At 34.9% G+C, this 13,355-nt stretch overlaps 1 protein-coding gene and 1 long non-coding RNA gene across 5 annotated transcripts in view; one reads left to right on the top strand and one right to left on the bottom strand.

Annotated features, from left to right (window-relative positions):
- LINGO2 (leucine rich repeat and Ig domain containing 2) overlaps positions 1-13,355 on the top strand; it is a 1,117,067-nt gene that overhangs the window by 9,551 nt on the left and 1,094,161 nt on the right. The gene's annotated exons all lie outside the window — the stretch shown is intronic.
- Positions 1-13,355, bottom strand: part of LOC102155394 — a 42,959-nt gene that overhangs the window by 770 nt on the left and 28,834 nt on the right. The window lies entirely within an intron of this gene.

The following is a 13,355-nucleotide window of genomic DNA, read 5'->3' as shown; positions in this document are numbered from 1 at the left end:
TTTATTTATTTATTCATGACAGACAAGGAGAGAGACAGAGACATAGTCAGAGGGAGAAGCAGGCTCCCTCTGGGGATCTTGATGCAGAAATCCATCCTAGGACCTTGGGATCATGACCTGAGCCAAAGGCAGATGCTCAACAACTGAGCCACCCAAGTGCCCCTGTAATCTTCTTTTGAGAAACTTACAGGCTAATGTGGGAAAGAACTATATGAAACTGAAATAAATTAATGAGAAATTGTGTTATATGTGTAAAAGAAACTAAGTAGAATGGCATAGATTTACTTATGAGGGTTAGGAGAGGGATAGGAAGATTTTTCCAAGAGTATTTGGTACCTAGTGAGCGCTCAGTAGAGAATTTTGTTTATGGTAAACTAATTCAAACCATTCTCTTTCCTACTTCACTTTATTTCCTTTCATATCCAGTAACTTGCCAATCCACTGTTTAAGAAAGAATATACATACTCTACTTTCCTATCACACTAACTCTACTTGTGTTGTTACATGATTCTCTCATTTGAATAATTTTTGTATCATCAACAGTATTCATTGAGCACCTACTATAAATAAATGCATCATCTTTTTTTTTTTAAGATTTATTTACTTATTCATGAGAGATACAGAGAGGCAGAGACATAGGCAGAGGGAGAAGCAGGCTCCCTGTGGGGACCCCTATGTGGGACTAGATCGTGGGAGCATGTCTTGAGGCCCAAGGCAGACGCTTAACCACTGAGCCACCCAGGCGTCCCAATAAATTCCTCACCTTAAATGCTAGAGATTCACAGTTAGTTAAAGCATACGCTATTCTTTTTTTTTTTAAGATTTATTAATTTATTTATGAGAAAGAGAGAGTGCACACAGAGAGAAAGGGAGCACAGAGCCCAACTCAGGATTGAGATCCCAGGACCCTGAGATCATGACCTGAGCCAAAGGCAGACACTCAATAACTGAGCCACCCAGATGCCGCCCCATAAGCATATATTTCTTCATATGTAACTTTAAATATTTTTTTCTGATTAGGAAAGTAAAATGCATCATAAGAAGATTCAGTGTTACAGAAATATGATAATTTACAAAGTGAAAGTGCTTCCTTTCTCAAAGTAGGAAACCATGTTGTACAAGAAATGAAAGAAGAATAAGACTGGGTACTATGTGGGTAAGAGGCAAGAGGATTAGTAAATCAGGAACCGCAAAAGACTTGAAAAGAGATGTCAAATGGGAATTTTAAAACACAATGTTATACCTTGTACAATTGCACTGCTTCCTGTGATCTCAGCATCTTAAGCAAAATCACACAAGACTTAGTAACATTGATGCAATGGGATTCCTAGTACAGGGGGACAATAGAACTTATTTTTGTGTCAGAGTTGAGGCAGCAAAGCAAGAGTCAGCTTGTGTGGGTTAAGAAAGTACTAGCAGATATACACATCACAGATACTCCTCCCTTGCATCTTTTCTGTGAGGAGACTTAGCTATCTAATCCATTTATTTACCTGTGTCTTGGATACACGCCTTCCAACATATCTCCTCCAAGTAATTGTCTAACATATCGTTCAGCAGTGGAACCTTTAGCAGATTGTTTTGTGTTTCTGTACATGGTTTGAATTGATTTTTTTTTATTGTTTTCCATAAAAACTCATTTTATGTAACTAAACTAGATTGATGGCACTCTATTTGCCCTTTCTTTGCTAAAGAACTTTTTGATTGAGATTACCAGGAGAGCAGTCTAGAACATATTCATATGTTAATGATCTTACTTTGTAGATGCTAAAATCAAGAAGAAAGTATTTATGGTTGGTTCAGTATTCAAGAATCTTGCAGAGTACTACATAAACTTTCAACAAAAATGTAGTATGTCTTTGGCAGAGAAACTATAATCAGCATAAAAAAATGAATTACTTTGTCATTCATTATCCTTGAAAATATGTATGAATGAGGCTGATAAAATTAATGTGAAGTATGAAATGAAATGAATTCTGCATGTTATTATAGATGCTTCTGTAGCTTAGCAAAATACTTTGGTCTGAGTAATCGTTGAGTAGAGGTATATTGGGTATGTGTCCTGTTGGACTTGGAACTTCTGCTTCTGATTATCCATCTACAGGAGCACCTACTGTGGATTTTATAGAGGGAGGAATGAGGGGAACAAAGGTCAGAAAAGAAGGTTCAATGATTATGTTAATGTAAAGTTCAAGGGAGGATGTGCAGTTTGATTCAATAGAAATTAATGATTTAAAATTATAGCTTTAGAAAATGGATGATAATCAGTTGTTTTATCACTAGTAAAAGTAGAAAAACAGAGAAGTTATTTGCATTTAGGGGGGGATAATCACCCATCTTACCATTTAGCTGTCTTTGTGAGAGAAGAAAGAATATAGAGATATTAAGTATACTAATTACTGTATAAGAATAAAGTGCTAATGAATTTAATTAATAATTCATGCTAAGTTTTGAGATGTTGGAAACAGTATTTAAAAGTAAAATAATCTAGTACTTACTGATAAAACTGCAGTTTTTCCTATATCTATTTGGCTTTGCACATTGGGAACCCCCTACCTGAAATAGACTTTTCCGGATTACCCAGGCAGGCTCCTATTCATCCTTTGAAAACTAGCCTAATGTCATATTCTCAATAAACTGTTCCAGAAGCCCCAGACAAAATACAATCTTTCTACTTTTACAAGCTTCTGTTATTATATGTGTTTTAAAAATATATTACTTTTTTCACTGTTCTATGTATCTTTCCAAACCACGTGGTCCTTGAAGATAAAAATTATATCTTATTTGTCACTTTTTTTTTAAAGTTTAGAATATGGTCAGGTTTTATTAAATATTTTTTGGAATGAATTGAAATGTGATTTTTAGAATATTGTAGACATTTTTTAAAAGACTTTATTTATTCATGAGAGACACAGAGGGGGAGATAGAGGCAGAGACACAAGCAAAGGGAGAAGCAGGTTCCATGCAGGGAGCCTGATGCGGGACTTGATCCCTGGTCTCCAGGATCACACTCTGGGCTGAAGGCAGCGCTAAACTGCTGAGCCACCTGGGCTTCTCAACAGTTTTAAATTATATCCTAAACCATCATAACACTATTCCCAATTGGTAAAGAAGGTAGTGTACAATGATTAAAAGTTTAAAGATTTGGTTTCAAATCCTGATTCTGCCACTGACTGCCTATTGTTGGACTTCACACAATCTCTTAACCTCATTAAGTCTTAATTTCCTAATGTGAAATAGGTGTAATAACACTTTTCTGCCCCACACACCTTATATGGAGGTTATGGTAATAGAATAAGTAATAAGTGAAAATAAACTTGTACACTCAGTACCTATACAAATGAAGTTGTTCTAGATAGAATTAAATATATATTTAAAAGCCTCTGGTAAAATGATCTCTAATGCAATAATGTATATTGCTTTTAGAAACAAAATACAGAAAACCAAAACCAAAATAAATCAACTTGAAATTCATTTTTTTCTATTGTATTTTTATTGCCCTTTTTAAATTAATATCATCAAATTTTCATATATCAATTTTGGCTAATAGATTATGAAGCAAAGATACTAATACAGATTGAATAATTGCAGTTTAAACTCTGGCTGTAGATGGATCACTTGTTGACTTTCATGTAGTCATTTACACTTGGATTGAAGATTGTTGAACAACTCTTTTTGCACTGAGTAAACACTAGTGTTTACCCTCACTTCAAATTACAGCCAATTTACATAAAATAATCTGTATTTTACTTTTTTATTTTGAACATTTGACCTCTTCAAACACTTGTATCCTGTCTTCTCCTGTTTTCTTATTTGGTACTTTCTAGATCACTGAGAGAAAAATTCAAAGAGCAAATAGTTACTGATTTAATAGTAGTTTGCCCCTGGGAGACCCACTATTAATGTGTTCTGATAGTTTAAGGGGTTATCACTCTATGCCTAAATCTAGTTTGTTGGAAATAAATTATGTTTTTCGTCTCTGCCCGGCATTCCTATTTGGCCAATGATACAGTCTAATCAGATTTTCTGCCATTCATTTTGCTGTGATGGAGCATTTTCCTAGGTATTTTTGACTTAAATCAGATTCTCATAACATTTTTAGCTTTAATTTTGGTTTTATGTTTCTGATAAAAACTCTAGGGTAGATTAGCTTGATTTCTAAACTTTTTTTCTCATTTCCGAAATAGCTTTTTATCTTAATGCTTCTGAGATTGTCTTGGTCATATGTGATATTTTTTTTCTCTGAATTTCTAAAGATATTTTGATAGGTTTGCTTTTGTTTGGATTCACTTTGAAGTGTTTTTTTTTTCTTATATTCTTTCTGACCTTACCATTTACTAAAATGCATTTACCTAGCAGAAACTTTTTTTTTTAAATGTATTTCTTATTTAAGCAAATGAATGTTTATCCCTTTTGCCTCTACTAGTTTCCATTTATACCTGCTCAATGGGGTTAATCCTTTTCTTGGTCATGAATAAAATACCAGATAGGTCTCATATCTTATTTATTTACTATTAGAAAATAAAATGTTCTGTGATCACTTCTAATCATGTGAATAGTCTTGTTTCTATTATACTCTATTCAATTAATGAGGAAATCCTGAACAAACAAACAAAAAACTAGATTCTTAACAACAGAGAACTAGTGGTTGCCAGAGGAGATGTGAGTAGGGGATGGACAAAATAGATATAGGGGAGGTACCAGCTTCCAGTTATAAAATAAATAAATCTCAGAGATGAAAAGTTCAGCATAGGGAATATAGTCAATAATATTATAATAACATTGTATGACGACAAATGGTAACTATACTTACTGTGGTCAGCACTGGGTAATGTATAAATTTGCTAAATTAATATGTTAAACACCTGAAACTAATAAAACATTGTATACTAAGTATAATTCAAAATAAATCTTCAAAAAAAAAAAAACAAATCTTCACATTGCATACCATAAAATAATCATGTTGTACAATGTAAATATATACAATATTTGTTTGTGAATCACACCTCAGTAAAGCTGAAAAAAGTTATTAAAATAAAAGGAAGTCCTAAATTCATTTAATGATAAAGTTTTTCCCTAACTTAGCTGTGGCTAGCTTTCTCCTGGTCATTTGTTGTGGGGAAAAGGGGAAATTGTGTTTCTCTACCTGACTCCCATGTTTTCTGTCCTGTTCAAATAGGCTGCTTCTGGCTCCTACTTGGGTGAATCTCCAAAAAGTAGAATAGATGAAGGTGAGGTCTGATTTATTTGATGTGAATATAACCTTCAGTAAACTTCCTCAGAGCTTGATGGACTCCTTGTTTTACCTTAGGATGGTGTGGTAGACATTAATGTTACTCATCAAAAATCTCTATGCCTCCTGAGCACATGGTAGGGTTGAATTTCCTGGCTTTCTATGGTCAGGTTAGGCCCTCTGACTAAGGAGTTGTGAGAAGTCACAAGTGTCACTGACAAGTGTCACTGATAGGCTGAGTTGATGTGAGAGTCTCTAGAGATCTTTTCCTTCTGACACTGCAGTCAGGAACTTTAGAGATGATGGTTGTTGTGTCATCCTGAGCCATGAAAACTTCAATGTCTGCCCATCACTGACACAAAACAATTATGTTGCATGAGTAAGAACTAATCTTTGTGATTTTAAGCTACTAAAATAATTGGTTTGTTACCATAGTATAACATAACCTATCAAAACAGAAAGATATGTTTTTCTCAGAGGGAGTGGGACTATTTGGCTTCATTTTCCATGACAGAAGAAATATATTTTCTTCTGGCCAGATGCATTAATGTTTCTCTTTTAGTTCCTGGAAATCTGGAAATCCATTTACTCTGTTGGGATGACTCTATCCCTCTATGCATTCTTCTTGGACTGGATTTGCAATGTCTCTAAACAAGCTTTTTCTACAAACTTGCCTACCTCTGGTCTTCTGGAAACATTTACATAATCTCATATCTCCTGGGTAAGTGTGGCTAGCACTTCTCTCTAGTTTGCCAATTTGGGAGCATAAACTTTAATTTTTCATTTAATTTATGAGTGGCTTAAAAAATGAGATGTTACAAACTATGCTCTAATAATCCTCTGGAACATATCCCACTACAATGGTCTTAGAACAGTACTCTAAGATGTATCAGACATTAACTATTGTGTCCCTCAGGCATCAGAATGTGTATTTCAAGCTTTAAGGAAGGTTTCCTTAAAGCTTCTTCAAGGTTTGAGGTGAGGCAATGGTGGTGGTATTTATAGCATATCAACAACTCAAAAAAAAAATTTCCTCTACTTAGTTTCCATCGTCTTTGGCCACTTAAATTTCAAGGGACATAGATGCACAAAATTGGCTTTTGAGAGTTTCCTTTGCAATTTCTACATAGATGACCTAGCACTTTCATTAAACACATGGAGGGACTTACTGTCAACTATTATTTGTATTTTGGATTTTCTCTCTCTCTCTCTCTCTCTCTCTCTTTTTTTAAAGATTTTATTTATTTATCCATGAGAGACACAGAGAGAAAGAGAGGCAGAGACACAGGCAGAGGGAGAAGCAGGCTCCGTGCAGGGAGCCTGATGTGGGACTCGATCACACCCTGGGCCAGAGGCACCCAGGGATCCCCTGTATTTTGGATTTTAGATCTCAACTGAAAATCACACAGAAAATGTCTGATTTTACATCTTGTGTAAAACCATTGTTGTAGGATATGTTCCAGAAGATTGTTAGAATGTGGTATATGTTATTCAGTATTTTTAAACCATTCATAAATTGAATTAAAAATACATTTGCCTATAACTACAGAGTTATGGCATTCCTGAGTCGCAAAATTATTTTTGGGAAACTTTGGCAAGTTATTTTTTTGTTATTAAAATCAATATGATGCTGTGCATAAATAGTGTAAATTCACTCACTGGTCATTAAAGTGAATTGGTGTTTCTGCAAGTGTTGCTAAGTAGAATTTACTGAAGAGACTGAAGCGAAATGTATTATTCCTGCCATTTTGAGAGGAACTATACTAAAACTTCTGCTGTCAGTCACTGACCATTTATTCCAAAAGATTGTTCTGGCTAAAACATTTAGTTAATCAATCTTTTAGATGATTACTTATGTTACAAGTAATATGAAACATTCTTGAGTTTGAGGAGGGAGAGGCTGTGATACTCTACAAATGCATAATGCATATTTTACACTAATAACATTATCCAGTGCTCACTATAAAAATTTAAACTTAATGAAACCATGAAAGAAGATGCTGCATTTTGGTACCCTGAAATGAAATAGTAAAATATTTTAGTTAGGCACCTGGGGTGGCTGGCTCAGTGTTTGAACTTCTGCCTTTGGCTCAGGTCATGATCCCGGGGTCTTGGAATCAACCCCTGAATCAGGCTCCCATCAGGGAGCCTGCTTCTCCCTCTGCCTATGTCTCTTCCTTTCTCTGTGTGTCTCTCATGAATAAATAAAATCTTAAGAAAAATAAATAAGTCATTTTAGTCAGCAAACCTCAAATAAGCAACAATTCTAGTGTATAAGTACCATTATAACTTTATAAGTATTATTTTATCTTTTATTATTATTTTCATTATCTTTGGGTTCACAGTCTTTTGGAGTCACAAATATATTACCACACCTTAAAGATCTAAACCAAATAGATGAAGAGAAGTAGAAATTTTCATACAAAATATTTTTGGACTATTGCTTCTTAGTTTTGGAAATGATCTAATTAATAGCTTATGAGTTTGAGTAGTAAGATTTGGTGTAGAGTAAGAAAGGAACATTTTCATACTCTAGTCAAAGCTGCATTATTGTACAGCTGATAAGTGTACAATTTTAGGTGTCTGTTTTCCAGAGAATGCTAGCAATTTAAACTATACATTTTTGAGCACCAGATGTTTCTTTATAATGTTTGTAGAGTGTGCTGTATTTTTTGTACACATGATTTAATGTTAGAACTGGACACTGTGATCATCTGGTAGCCTTATAAAATTTCATCACTTAAGTCTGCAGTCTAAGCGTTTGGGACATCTATTTATTTATTTTTTAAAATATTTTACTTATTTGAGTGAGTGAGAGAGAATGAAGTCAAGCAGGGGGAGGAACAGAAGGAGTGGGACAAGCAGACTCTGTTCTGAGCACAGAGCCCAACACAGGTCTTGATCCCAAGACCCTGAGAACAGGACCTGAGCAGAAATTAAGATTGGGATGCTTAACTGACTGAGCCACCCAGACACCTTAGGGTATCTATTTACACAGCTTAAATGAAGTTAAAAGGACCTGAGGCAGGAAAAAAAAAAAAAAGGAAGAAAAGGAGGCATTTGTATTACCAGTTGCAGCTAAGTATGCCTCAAGGCTCCTGGTAGTGAGTAAAAGAGTGAAGTACCCAACCTGAAACAATAATGAGGGAGTGTGTAAAAGGTTGCATTGTAATAGTCAATGACTACATCTATTGGTCTGAAGTATTTTCTAGTACTTGTGTATCTTCTTTCAAAGTCTCTGTCCCAGCTCAGATGTTTTGTGCCATCTAGGAAGTTTTTCTGCATATTAGATGTTAGACCTCAATTACCTGTCTACACTTTTATTGCTTTTTAATTAGTTAATTTGGGTTAATCTTTTATCTCAAATTAGACCCTGGGCTTTTTTAGGGCAAAGACATTATAGATTTCTTTTGCATGCTTGAGTCCTAGCACACTTAACAGTGAGTTCAATCTTTGCTTAACACCTGGGAAAGTTTTCTATCAGTGTTAATGGTGGCATTAAGTAGACTCTTCCATCACAGCAACAGTTTTCCAGAGTGATAAGAGGAAACACTGACTTCTTATTTGTTAATTCTAGTATCTCTTTATACCTTTAAAAACCTCAGTTTGTGTATATATTAAATACAATGTCTGAAGAAGATGATGATATTAGGAAGAATCAAAGAGTACCATGATATTGTAGACACTTTCTTAGACATAGAAATGTAACAGGAAAGAAGTTGCTCATCAGAAACTTCCTTCCTTATTCAGCCGAGTAAGTATAAGAACAGGGAAAAACAGTGGAAAATTAGGTTTTTTAATGAAATTAGGTAGGTAGAAGCCATATGTAATTGAATGCAAGACAATATTTTCCTGAGTGAAAGGAGTTAGTCACAAGATGCACAAAAGTCCCAAGGAGCTGATATGGTGCTATTTGTGTGTGTGTGTGTTGGAGGAGGGTGGTTAGGACCATTAAAGAAGAAAAGACTGAATCACAATATATACAAAATTAGAAAGTATCAACTGTCTTCCCCAATGTTTCGTAACTGAATTTTTTTTTTTAATTTTCTAATCTAAACTGGGAGCACATAGAAATGATTTGTGAGATTTTATTTTCTAAAATCTTCCAAGGATAGTGGATAACTAGTGCCATGCTAAATTAGAGCTTTAACTAGGTATAAGTTGTTGTTGAGGTGATGATATCTACAGCATCAGGAGATGTTCAATTTATGATTTTATGGCAAAGGGCTGCAAAGAAATGGATGTACTCTTGAATATTTGCCTGTGACTGAATCTTGGTATATTTAACTATAAATAGCCATAGAGAGTATGGGGATCAGATTTACGTGTTTTGATAGTAATCAAAGTTTAATATGAGCAAACTATTTTTTCCATGTAAAACTTTATAAATATTTCAGTGTTACCCTTAACAAAATTTCCTAGATAGTAATTAAGCAAAGATTAAAGATTACTAATTAATTAAATAATTTTGCTAATTTTTTTTAGATTGTTTTAATAGGGACACTTCTTCTGTCCTTTCCCTTAACCTTCTGAATTATTTAAGCCTGGTATAATTTCCATAGTTATTGGTGATAATCACCTTAATGTCCACCTAGACCTAGAGATAGATTTACTCTCTTTGACTGAGTCCAAATGTGAGCACTCAGTAAATAAAAACTCTGAATAATGTATTAAAACATTATGTATGTGCTGGAACAATTGAATATCTGTAGTCAAAACATGAATTTTGAGCTAAACCTAATACCTTTACAAAAGTTAACACAAACAGAATAGCTGACTTAAATGTAAAACATAAAACTATGTAACTTAAAAACAGCAACAACAACAAACATGAGAAAATCTTCAAAATTAGAGCTAGGCAAAGACTTTTTACATTTGACACCAAAGGTATAATCCATAGAAAAAAGAAAAAATTGGTATGTTGGACCTTCTCAAAATTAGTATCTTTTGCCCTGCCAAAGCCCCTGTGAAGGATGAAAAAGCAAGTTATAGAGTAGGAGAGAATATTTACAAGCCATATATCTGGCAAAGGACTAGTATCCAGAGTATATAAAGAATTCTCAAAGTTCAACAGTAACAATATAAATCCAATTGGAATATGAACAAAAGATGAAGATACATTTCACTAATTATCTATAGATAGCAAAAGAACATACATGAAAAAATGTTCAATATAATTAGCCATTAGGGATATAAAAATATAAAACTCAATGAAATACTGTTATAAAACCATCAGATTGTAAAATAATGTGAAATGCAGGCAAGGGAGCAGAGAAATTGGATCACTCATTCTTTGCTGTGGGAATGTAAGATAGTATATCCAATCTGGAAGACAGTTTGGTATTTTCTTATAAAACTAAAAGTGTCTCTAAAATACCACTCAGAAATTGCATTCTTGGGCATTTTCATAGAGAGATGAAAATGTATATTCATAAAAATGGTCACAGCAGTTTTATCCATGATAACCCCAAACTAAAAGTAATTAGATGTTCCTCAGGAGGTGAATTTTTAACCTGGTATTCATAACATAGAGTGAAGTTCAGTAATAGAAAGGAAAGATCTAGAGATATATGTAACAATTTATATGAATCTTCAGGGAATTCTACTGAATCAAAACTACCATTTTCAAAAGGTTATATACTCTATGGCTCCATTTAAATAATATTTTTTAAATGACAAAATTATAGGAACAGATGGTTAGTGGTTGCCAGATTTGGAGTTGGGGTTGGAGGTGAGTGTGGTTATACAAAGGCAGCACAGCATTTTCTGTGGCATTGAAGCTGTTCTGAATGTGGATTGTAGTGGTAGATATATGAAATTAATCGTAGCATAAAATTATATAAAACTAAAAATACATACACTCAAAAATAAGTACAACGAATACAGGGGAAATTTGAATATTAGCAGTGGATGGTTTCAATGTCAATATCCTGTTAGTGATCTCATACTATAGTTTTGCTTCATGTTCCATGGAGGAAATCTGAATAAAGGATGTACAGAATTGCTCAGGAAAGAATTTAAATTTCAGAGGAGACACCCACATTTTATAATCTTCTGCATTGCAAAACAACTCAGGGACGTCTTGCTACCTTGTGATAAGAGCAGATTTGGTGCAGGGGAAGTGGACGTTGGGAAAATTTCACTTTCATTACTCGGAGAGTGTGTAGAGACTGCAGCCTGGTATATTTCTGTGAAAAACTTAAAGACCAAAGTATGGCTGAAGCTGCCTGAGATAGCACAGCAAAGAGAGAAAGCTGTAGTGAAAGTAGGTTGCACTTCTCCCATTGGAGATGGGAAGGAGAATCTGGTTCGGGTGGGTTCAGAGGGCTTTGGATACCTGAGATGAGCCAATGCCCAGATGAGAGGACCTCATAATACATCTACATGCAGTGGACCATAGCAGTGGGGTGGGGTGGTGCATAAACAGTCAGCTGTAGGACCATGGCTCATCCCAGTGAACATTGCAGGGGAAGATCGTCAGCAAAATTGAAGTGAGTTGTGGAGGAGAGTTGACCTCAGAGTCCCACAGAAGCTCTCCTTGAAAGAAAGAGCCAACATTTGTGGGATCTGCTATGTCATTATTATTTTTTTTTGAAGATTTTTAAAATCTATTTATTCATGAAGACACAAAGAGAGACAGAGACATAGACAGAGGGAGGAGAAGCAGGCTCCATGCAGGAGCCCAATGCAGGAGCCCAATGCAGGACTTGATCCAGGAACTGGGATCACATCCTGATCCAAAGGCAAACGCTCAACCACTGAGCCACCCAGGTGTCCCTGCTATGTCATTATTAATTGTGACCTTTGAAATCTTTTTCTTTTTGTTCACCTGCCCATCTCTCCAACTTAGGAGAGGGCAGAGACAACACAGTAAGTGGAAAACGAAGAGTAGAAGATTAAGATAGATAAATTAGTAAAAATGTGAGCCTTCCCCCTCAACTTCCTCCTCTTCCCAGCCCTATGCAGATTTCTAAGACTGTGACAGATATGAACTGGGGGAGAAAAAAGCAGCTTTAAACTGAATTACAAAATGAAGTTTTGTACATAAGAGTTAGACTGGTTATTAATACCTCAGGGGTCTAGAAAGTTTTGGGATTGGCCTAAGATATTTTTCAAGGATAGGAGTTTTGAAAGACAAATGAAGTCAGAATAAAGCTGTTTCCTTCATTATACTCAACTGAATCTATCCTGTTCAATAAAGTGGTATAGATGCATATATATATATATATATATATATATAGAGAGAGAGAGAGAGAGAGAGAGACAGAGACAGAGAGAGACCCATTTTGTTTAATATCATTGTCTTGATATTAAAGAAAGACAATAAGTTTGCATAATAAAATATTAATGATAGGTCTGGGTGATCTTATTTCAGCTATTTTGTATTTAATTATTTAATCTTTTGCATATTTTCTGAATTTTTTACAATAAGAGCACGTTACTTTTATAATTAGAAGAGTGTTATTTTAAAATAATGTTGAAAGCATTTTGAACACTAATTTCAGTGGCATATAACTGTGCCCCTACATCTGGCACTTTTTAAGTGTTTGAATTTTTTGCTAATTGGCCAGACTTCCCGGATTTGAGAAATCTATATCTGGGAATAACAGCTAAGAGTAATTTTTTTCATCTATAATTGAAGGTTTAGTTAGATGATTGTTAATGTTTTCTTTTCAGCCCCATAATTCTTCCATATTTTTTTCCAAATGAATAGCTTATTCAATATCCTTAGAATATGGCAGTGCTATTCTAGGTAATGGGATTATAACAGAATAAGAATCCCTTTCCTCAAGCAATTCCATGAATGAGGTACCACCGTGTGGTCAGTGTAACAACAGGGGCACACACAAGAGTAAATCACAAAGGAGTAGCATCTCTTCCAAGGTGGGGAGGCAGGAAGGCTATCATAAAGAGATGATGTTGAGCTAAGACTTGAAAATCAACAAGCTAGGCAGAGTAGAAGTGAAGGAGCAGAGGATGCCAGGCAGTGGAGGAAGGTTCTGAAAACTGAGAGGGCATGTTACATTCTGGTTCACACTGAGTGTGAGGGGACTGAGTGTGGACATTGGAGGTGGTTGGAATGATCAGATTTGAGGTGAGGTGGTAAGCAGGCTGTAGGGAA

The sequence above is a fragment of the Canis lupus genome, chromosome 11, assembly GCF_011100685.1.
Source record: "Canis lupus familiaris isolate Mischka breed German Shepherd chromosome 11, alternate assembly UU_Cfam_GSD_1.0, whole genome shotgun sequence".
NCBI lineage: Eukaryota > Metazoa > Chordata > Mammalia > Carnivora > Canidae > Canis > Canis lupus.
This window is presented reverse-complemented; position numbering and strand designations above follow the sequence as displayed.